This window comes from Phoca vitulina, unplaced genomic scaffold (assembly GCF_004348235.1).
Source record: "Phoca vitulina isolate PV1807 unplaced genomic scaffold, GSC_HSeal_1.0 scaffold47, whole genome shotgun sequence".
NCBI lineage: Eukaryota > Metazoa > Chordata > Mammalia > Carnivora > Phocidae > Phoca > Phoca vitulina.
Window position 1 is genome coordinate 2,913,253 of NW_022589750.1, and position 9,432 is coordinate 2,922,684.

General features: G+C 52.9%; 7 non-coding genes across 7 annotated transcripts; 1 reads left to right on the forward strand and 6 right to left on the reverse strand.

Moving 5' to 3' along the window:
* Positions 1–3,400: 3,400 nt before the first annotated feature.
* TRNAW-CCA lies at positions 3,401–3,472 on the reverse strand. The gene has a single exon. It is a non-coding gene; the product is annotated as a tRNA-Trp (tRNA).
* A 526-nt stretch (positions 3,473–3,998) lies between these two features.
* On the forward strand, positions 3,999–4,070 carry TRNAG-UCC. The gene has a single exon. It is a non-coding gene; the product is annotated as a tRNA-Gly (tRNA).
* Positions 4,071–4,541: 471 nt separating this feature from the next.
* On the reverse strand, positions 4,542–4,613 carry TRNAD-GUC. Its single transcript has one exon. It is a non-coding gene; the product is annotated as a tRNA-Asp (tRNA).
* A 486-nt stretch (positions 4,614–5,099) lies between these two features.
* On the reverse strand, positions 5,100–5,171 carry TRNAP-CGG. The gene has a single exon. It is a non-coding gene; the product is annotated as a tRNA-Pro (tRNA).
* A 3,176-nt stretch (positions 5,172–8,347) lies between these two features.
* On the reverse strand, positions 8,348–8,421 carry TRNAT-AGU. The gene has a single exon. It is a non-coding gene; the product is annotated as a tRNA-Thr (tRNA).
* A 293-nt stretch (positions 8,422–8,714) lies between these two features.
* On the reverse strand, positions 8,715–8,796 carry TRNAS-AGA. Its single transcript has one exon. It is a non-coding gene; the product is annotated as a tRNA-Ser (tRNA).
* A 441-nt stretch (positions 8,797–9,237) lies between these two features.
* Positions 9,238–9,311, reverse strand: TRNAI-AAU. The gene has a single exon. It is a non-coding gene; the product is annotated as a tRNA-Ile (tRNA).
* Positions 9,312–9,432: the final 121 nt, after the last annotated feature.

Sequence of the window (9,432 nt, forward strand, 5' to 3'; positions counted from 1 at the left end):
ACTAGGAAGGGTTAGAATTGGATTGTGATCCGAAGGTCAGGGCAGGATGGTTAGGATTTTATAATGTTCGGGAGGAACAGATGTTAGTCCCTTTAATTTCTGATCATGGGATATCCCCCAAAGAAGTTTCAAGACATGAATTCTCATCATCAGCCAGTAAACCTCTTTCAGGAATGAGGAGGGTCTGGAAGGGGCTGGTTGGGGGGCAGGGAGGCCTGGCCAATACCCCCAAGGATTGGGGTTGGGGAGAGTGGGAAGTGGCTGCCAGTGGTTACAGGGTTTTCAGAGTGATGAAAACGTTCTGGAATCAGATCGTGGTGATTGATGCACAACTGTGTGAATATAGTACAGACCCCTGCATTGTATACATTAAAATGGCTAATGGTAAATTGTATGTTAAGTGTATCTTACCACAAAAATATGATGAAATAGTTCAAATATCAAGAATAATTTTTAAAAGCACTTGTGTAGCTACTATTCAATTATTTAAATCTTAACAAACTCGGCCCTATTTGCTTCTGATTTTTTTTTTTCTTTTTTAGTGAAATAAAAGGCATACAGGTGAAGCTCCAGGGTAAAATTTTAAGAATTAAGTCTATGTGTATAGTTTCTGTACCATTTTCTATTGTCTTTTTTAAAAAAATTCCTCTTTGAGGTAATCAGAGCTGCTAATTCTCTCCTCCACATCATTTAGCTTCCTTTTTCATGCTTTAATTAATTAATTTTATTATTTTTAAAAGCTTTTATTTGTTTATTTGATAGAGAGAGAGAGCACAAGCAGGGGGAGCGAGAAGCAGGCTCCCCATGAGCAGGGAGCCCGATGCAGGACTCAATCCCAGGACCCTGGGATCATGACCTGAGCCAAAGGCAGACGCTTCATCGCTTCATCGACTGAGCCACCCAGGCGCCCCTTGTTTATTTTAAAGATTTTATTTTTTATTTATTTATTTATTTTTTTAAAGATTGTATGTATTTATTTGAGAGAGAGAGACACAGCGAGAGAGGGAACACAAGCAGGGGGAGTGGGAGAGGGAGAAGCAGGCTTCCCGCCGAGCAGGGAGCCCGATGTGGGGCTCGATGTGGGGCTCGATGTGGGGCTCGATCCCAGGACCCTGGGATCATGACCTGAGCCGAAGGCAGACGCTTAACGACTGAGCCACCCAGGGGCCCCTAAAGATTTTATTTTTAAGTGATCTCTACACCCAAGGTGGGGCTGGAACTCACAAACCTGAGATCAAAAGTCACATGCTCCAGTGACTGAGCCAGGCGTTCCTCTTTTCTGTGCTTTTAACATTTCTTGTCCCTCTGTTCTGTGTCTTGGGTAAATTCCTGAGTTCTCTTTTTAAAATAGCGAACTCTCTCTCCTGTTGTGCCCAGTTTAGAATGTAAGACAGACTTATTTGGTTACATCTGTCATTCATGTGTAAGATTTCTAATTGGTCAATTGCATATCCATATGCTTTTATTGAATTTTTGTCTTTTTGTCTCATGATTTGATTTTGTTACTTATCTTTTCACGTATCATAATCATACTTACATAAAATTCTTTGTCAGACCATTCCATAGACTTCTTTTCCTTTATGTTCCCATGACTGTCTCTGTTCCAATTATGCTCTCACCATGAAATTTCTTCATCTGTTTTGGGATTTGGGTTTGTAACTTCATCTTGGCTGTTTTTGCCAAAAAATCCAGGCTTTTTCCGAAGACCAGGTTTTCTGGATGGACCCTAAGTTGGTGTATGAAGGAGCTCAGCTTCAGTGATGGGGAGCGTGGCAAAGGGGGAGTGCGTGTCTGGAAGACAGAGGCAAGACTCAGCTTTAGCGGCTTGTTACTGTGTGAAAGTGTGGCCCAGGTATGGACAGATCTTTCCATTTTTTTTTTAGAGAAGCTAGAAATCTAGATTTACATGTGAAATTTACTGAGCTGTAAATGTCAGCAAATAATTAGTCACCAAACATGTCTGTGGACTGGATTTGGTCTATAGACTAGAAATATCCCATCCGTAATACCAGGGCTCTTCCAGACCATAAACCGCACTTTGCAAGCATCCTTCTCTCCCTGGGGCCACCAAGCTTACCTGGTCACCCCTCAGGTGGGCTTCTAGGGAACACCAGGCAGCAGAAAGCTCCTGCACTTGGGTATTACAGGTGCACGTCTGAGCCTACCCCTTGCAATCTGTATTACTTGGCAATCGGTTCAATCTTTCTGAGTATCAACTCTAAAATGAGCATAGTTCTACAGCCTTAAGGCTGCTGTCAGGATTAATTGAAATAAGGTCGCCAAAGCACTCAGCACGGGGCCTGGCACACAGCAAGGCCCCCATGTTAGCTATCACCAGGACGAACACATCACCTGGTCCCAGTGGATGAGAGAAGGATCTTCTTTATGACTTAATGCCAGCTAATAAATGTCGAATGCAAGACAGAATTAGAAAAAAAAAAAAAAAAATCACCATTTTGTATCTCCTAAAAGGTGCTCTGCTTAGGGTGGGGCTGTGATGGGGAGCTGGGCTGCCTGCCGTCCCCATCACATGCCTTCCGCCGAGTCAGGTGGCCGGAGCTCCTGGGCTGCTGTCGCCTTCCTAAGTCATCAGCAATTCCCAATTCGAGCACGCACAGCCTGTGCAAGGAAGGGCGGATTGTCTGCCTCCGTCTTGGCACACGCGACACAGTGATCGCTCCAACAGAAAGCGGGACAGCGGCGGGGGAGCGGAGCAGACGGGGAGGGCGAGGCACAGCGTCCAGCCTGCGCGCGTGCGCGTGGTGCTGAGCCCGCCCAAATTCCTCTTCCGCAGCCCAGGCCTGGTACCCTCAAACAGAGGCACTGTTAGGAAAGAGATGTCCAGGAAGAAATTTCCCGCTGGGCAGGGGAAGGACAAGACCGATGGAGTGGCTGGCCTGTTATTTCTTTGTTCCCCCCGCCCCCCACCCAATAATCTGGAAGCAGCAAAAATGCACGCGGCTCCAGGCTTCTAGTGACATTTGAGAAGTCTGGAGAACATTTGTATTTAATTAATTAATCAGTTGCTACGTATAATAATGATCAATTCTTGCTACACCCTTTCCAATAAACAATCTTTATTGCTCCAAATACATTTTCTGAACAAGAACTCGGAGCTGCTCGTGAACGATTTGCGCTGGGATACCTAAAATATCTATGAGATTAAAGGCGTCACTATTGGTTGATCTGACAGAAACATTAAAGATGCAATAGAAATTCCTAAATTTGAAAAACAAATTCCTCAACTTGTATTTTAGGAGAAAATTCATACACTTTGGGAAAAGCAAAACGACAGGGGCACTGAGGTTTGTATTTTTCTAATATAAAGAAACGAATTTTTTTTCCCCTTTGCCCGAAAAATAGCAACACAGATCTAGATTTAGAAAATTACAACCTTCCGTGACCCCGACGTGATTTGAACACGCAACCTTCTGATCTGGAGTCAGACGCGCTACCGTTGCGCCACGAGGCCTTTCCGAGTCCGCGGCGGCCGGGATCCCGTGAACAGAGCTATCGTCAGCGACGAGGGGCGGAGCTAAATCCCAGGCCCCTCCCCTAAGGTTCTGCCCGCATCACTTTCAGAGCTGCGCGTGGACATGTAGGAATGGACCCTCCCTCTGTGGGCAAAATGTGCTTAAGGGCACTTGGCGTAAAGCCCAACTCTTTAACCTTGGGACACACGGAGCTCGCTCAACGGAGGAGCAACTGGTGTGTTTGGGACTTATTTCTGGGGGTGACAAAGACATCGCGGTGTCGCTGCAGTCCTGATCCCTCCGCCCCCCGACCCCGACCAATAGATGCTTCCCCGCCTCTGCCAGTGACTCAGCGCCTTCACTTCGGTCCCCTGAACCTCGCTTTCTCCTGTTCCGGCTGCGCGCGGTCAAGCGCAGTCTCTCGCGGGGCGACCAGGGTCACCTCATTCACGGACTCGCGTCATTCAGGCCACGTGCCTGCGCATGTATTGAAGTCCCAGCGTCGGAACCAAGCGTTTCAAGCCGGCGTTGGTGGTATAGTGGTGAGCATAGCTGCCTTCCAAGCAGTTGACCCGGGTTCGATTCCCGGCCAACGCAGTGGTTCTCACTTTTTAAAAAAAAAAAAAACCCAACTTTTCACTCGCTCCGGGATCGCCCCTCTGCCGGGACCCCGTTGCCGATGCACAACGAGCACCGAGGGCTGCACGCCCACCGGAGCCCACGAGCGCGCGTCCCGTCGCGGAGAGAGCGCTGCGCCGGCTTCGAGCGGTCCTGTCCGGCTGTGCGCCTGTCATCGCCGGCGAACGCGTCTCATCAGCACATTCATTGAACGGAGGGGACAAATGGCTCATTCCGCCGCACATTTAAATGCAAGTTGCCTGAGGCGAAACACAAACTCGAACTTTCGGAATGTGAGCCCGAGAGTCAGGACCAACTACCCTTTACCTTCTCCCTTCCCTTTCTTCCTTCTTTTTAAGGAAAACCTCCGTCCCACGCCCGGGGCCGGGTACTTCGCTGTGAGTAGCATTTATCACAGGATGATAGAAAAAAGCAAAAGGCACCGTGCTTCTCCCCGTCGGGGAATCGAACCCCGGTCTCCCGCGTGACAGGCGGGGATACTCACCACTATACTAACGAGGAAGGAGCTAGAAGAGACGCTCTCCGGCTCGGAGATGTGGCATTTTAGCCGCGCTCGCCGGGGCTTCCATCCCGCCGACCGCTGGAAAGGGCCCCCCGGAGCCCCGCGCACGCTCTGGACCGCCCCTGAGCGACCCGGAGACGCGGCGAAACCCGGCTGTGATAGTCCCGCCCCGTTCCATCCCAGTCCCCCACAGCTCCAGCCGGCCGCCGGGGACCGGCGCAGAGCGCTCAGAAGCGGGGCGGGAACGGGAGGCGCTGGCCCCGCGTCCGCACCTGCCTGCGCTCTCCCTGCCGGCTCCCCGGCCGGGCTGCGCGCCGCGAGCTCCCTCCGGCCACCGGGCTGTGCGCTCGGAACAAAAGAGCTGCCAGCGCCCCAGCTCCAGGCTCTCGGCCAGCTGCACGGGCTTCGCAGGGCGGCCTGCGCGGCGCCGCGCCGTTCCTTCCACCAGCGCCTGGGGCGCTCGGGTCTCCGCCAAAACCGAAGCCGGGCTCGTCCGGGATTTGAACCCGGGACCTCTCGCACCCGAAGCGAGAATCATACCCCTAGACCAACGAGCCGACGTGAAAGTACGCTCGCGGACGCCTTTAGAGGTCGTACTAGGCCTCCTGCGGCCCTAGGGCCACGGCTCCGCGGCGGAACCCGGCTGGCGCGCGCGCGGGGACCACCGGCCCCAACGCCGCGCACTCCCGAGCCGGGTCTGGGAATCTCCGCTCCCGCCCGCGAACTCCGGCTCCTCCCAGGAAATAACGTCGGGGAAGTAGGAGGGAGTGGTCTCGGCCTCCTCCGCACCCCGCGCAGCCCTCCAGGACTACCCTGAGCACCCAGGTTCCCACTCCCTGTGGTCACTGTCTCGGGGCCACTGCATAACCTGGGGTCCCGACTCCTCCCGCCTGCGCCCGCCGTCCTCGGACCCAGTCCTCTGGCGCAGAGCTTTGAAGATAGGCGGTGGAGTCGCATGGTTGGGGACAATGAATGAGTCCTGAGGTTCCTAGGTGAACACCTGCCCCTCCCTCTGTCCCCGCACCTGTCCATCCTCCTGGAGCGACTAGCAGGTCCAGTACCCAGGCAAGGGAGTAACTCCCGGGGCCAAGAGGACCCCCCGAAGAGGAGTCATTGAGATGAATGGGGGCGGGGCGGAGTAGGGGACAGACTTTCCAACCTGCGTGATTGGGGCGAGGTGCCAGGTCTGGCGGCCAGGGACCGTCTGATGCTTAACACCCCTACCAGCAATGGTTCCAGGACCTCCCGCCTGTACGATCAGGTTACCCCTACCCTCCCGTCTACCCTCCGCTCTCCACTTACCTCCTAGGATGGCCGGGAAGGAGACCCTCCTCCCTGCCGCCTAACACCCCCAAAAGGTAAGGGGCTCCGAGGCAAACGCCCGCATGAGTGTGGTCTGAGGCCAGGCCACCGGAGTTTCCCGGGCTCGGTGAGCCTCTAAATTCTTAATACACTCACCACGCTCTCACTTTGGGGCTGCCCGGAGTCCTGCCAGGACCTGGTGGGGTCAGCAGCCCGCCACCTGTTCTGCCTTCCCGCTGCTCAGTGCCTGCTCTGGGGAGTTCTCCCAGCAGGGTCTGACCAGCCACGGCCCTCGACCTTCCGGTAGCATCTCTGGGCTGAACCATTTCGTCCCACCTCCCAATCGGGTGATTTGTGGGGCCTGGTCCTTCCTAATACCCAAACCACAGATGCTTTGGTAGGGAGACTTCAATGAAGGGTTCAACACGTTGCCTTTTCTTTCCCAGGTGTCCTTGGCCAGACAGTGGGGGAGGACAGTAGAGAGCAGCCCATCATCCTTTCCTGTCTGTGTCCCAAGCCTTTTCAGGGGGCTGAAGGGCTCAGGGCTGGTCTTCTGGCGTCTCCCTCCTCCTTACTCTTTTGCAACTTCTGTCTCCTCCTCTTGGGCCCCAGCTTTCCCCCCAAGTCTCTAGTTACCAACCACTCTCTTACCTGGGCTCAGGCACCTAATCTGCACAGAGGTGGAGTCCTACCTCCCTCACAGAACACGATGAAAGCTGTCCTCCTTTTCCCTAGAGAAACGCATGAGATGTCAGAGAGTTCACAGATACCCTGAAGCCCCATCCACCGGCCCCACTTTTAGAATCCAAGAACAAAGGTGAAAACTGATCACTATTTAAGTTTGGTGTATTTTACAGTTCAACAAGAGTCAAAGCTTTACACGGCAAGACCGAGTTCTAAGGTATAACTTTGGGTAGTCCCAGTTGTTTGAAAAAGATTGGGTGGGAAAGAGTGAAAAAAATATTCTTGGGGAATTTGAGTTGGTGACACCCCTTGCCCCCAGCCCTTCTCTAAAGTAGAACCCAGGCATCGTCCTGAATTTCTCCCTCTTTTTCAGACTTCACATCCTATCATTTACTGAGTCCTCCTGTTTTTGTTTTTGTTTTGTTTTTAATCTTAAATATGCCTTGAATTCAATCCCTCCTTTCCATCTCTTCCACAACTGCCCTGGTGCAAGGCTTTGACATTTCCAGAACCACCCCCTGTCTACACACACACACACACACACACTCTGATCCCTTGTGCTATTATTCTTTTATGTAGCATTGATCTAGCATATGATATAATTTAATTTTTAAGACAATTTTGTAGTGTTTGTTGCTCCCTGCTCTATTCCCAGGATCTAGATCAACAGCCTGGACACAGTAATAGTTGTTTACTAGAACATAGGGCAAATTTCCACGTGATCTTCCAGACTTAGTTCACCTCCTCCAGAGAGCCTCCCCTGACCACTCACTACTCTCAGGCCCCATGAGATAGCCCTTCTCCATGTTGTCAAGCTCCCTGTTCCTGCCCTTTGTGCACTGGGTTGTGATTTCCTCTTCCTTTCCAGGAGCTCTTGGAGAAAAGGGGCTGTGCGGGCACAGCAGGCAGCCCAGGGCGTGGCACAAACCTGGTCTCCATGGTGGGCATCTTGACCTGCCATCTCGAGACAGCAATTCCTTCAAGACAACACTTCTGTTCAGACATCTTAGAATGGTGGCCCCGTCACAGGACACTATCTAGATCTTTCTGCCTGTCTTCCAGGAAGGTTTAGGCCCTGCCAAGTGCCTGTAGGTCCTCCTTCTTGCCGCTTCCCTCCACAGCGTTTCCTGCACCCTCACCAGCCCGGCTTCAGTGCTCCCTTCCACACCCGACTCTCTGGAGACCCCACTGGGAATGAGGTCTCTTCTGCTCCCGCCCTGTCCACGTTGGTGGCCCCAGCCCTTCAGCACCCTCTCGGAGGAAACCAGACCACCGGGTTTCTCTGCTAACTCCTAACGCCGACTGCCAGCTAATAGAGACCGATGAAGGTGACTATACGTGAAGGAACTGCACCACACCCTCCAAATTCTTTCTAATAAAAAAAATTAAAAAACATATTATATATACATATATGATTTTGAGGCCCCAAACCAAAGAAATATAATGAAGAACCAAACAAAACAAACCGACTCAGGCGCCCGGGGACGTCCTCCCGCGGGGTTTTGGGGTAGCCCACTCTCCCGGCCCCAGGGCAGAAGCAGGTGCTCAAAGACGTAGGCCTGGTCGGGGGGCGAGCTTTTGCAGCAGTGGTCTCCAAGCACTGGCAGCTCGTGTCTGCAGGAAACCTGGGCGCTCTGAGGGCGGAACGGGGACCCTTGCTGCTCCAGTATAAAAATACTTGATAAATCCATTAAGGAATATAGGTTTAGCGACAAAACGCAAGAAATGCTTTCGCAGGTTTGAATAAAGGCACCGCTGGGATTCGAACCCAGGATCTCCTGTTTACTAGACAGGCGCTTTAACCAACTAAGCCACGGCGCCAAAGACACCGGGAACCCTTCCGGAGCCGCACTACAGGAATAGAGCGCTCGGAGCTCGGCCGCAGCCACTGTCGACTTCTCTAAAACCCAGGTTTGCAAAGCAGCTGGATTTCACATCACGCACCCACCCCTGGGGTCCCCACATTGTCTAAAGGAATAAACCAAAGACAGAAGTGCTGGGTTGGGGAAGCCCCAGGGCGGGGCAGGATTCCTGAGACCCGGGCTTTCTGCGGGATCAGTCTCCGACCCTGGACAGGACGTACGCGGCCGGGACGTCGGAGAAGAAAAAGCATGCGTAGTCGGCAGGATTCGAACCTGCGCGGGGAGACCCCAATGGATTTCTAGTCCATCGCCTTAACCACTCGGCCACGACTACACCGGCGAGATCGGGTGCTTCGTCCTTAGCCTTTCTTAGTTCTCGTGCCCTGCAGACACTCCACCCCCTAAATTACTCGGGGTCCCAGGGCCAGGAGAGCGGCGGGTGCCGGCAGCACCGGGGAGACTCGGGGGAGACTCGGGGCCGCCCCCCCCCCCCCCCGCCTGTCTGGGCTCCTCGGCCCGGAGCTTGCCCTGTCTCCCACCGCCTCCAACAACACGTTCCCGGGGAAGCTTCCCTCCGCCCCAGCCCGGGGACCTCCCTCCCAAGCCATGGAGTGTGCTAGCAGTTTAGGTTTTGAGAAGCGGTGGGTCTGACGTCGTCTGTGATCAAAAGTCAAATGGCTCCGCGCAGAAAGTCCTGGGTTGTAAACAGCAGGTGCGCGCTAAAAAAAAAAACAAAAAAACAAAAAAAACCAAAAAACACCAAAAAACCGGAACGTGGCCCGTACGGGGATCGAACCCGCGACCTTGGCGTTATTAGCACCACGCTCTAACCAACTGAGCTAACCGGCCAACTGCGGGAACCACTTCCCTCAAATCTCTACATACGTATCAGTACAGGCAAGACCACTTTGATAGCCACTGAAGCGCGACCCAAAGCCTTCCCAAATACAAACTAGAACTGACCCCTACT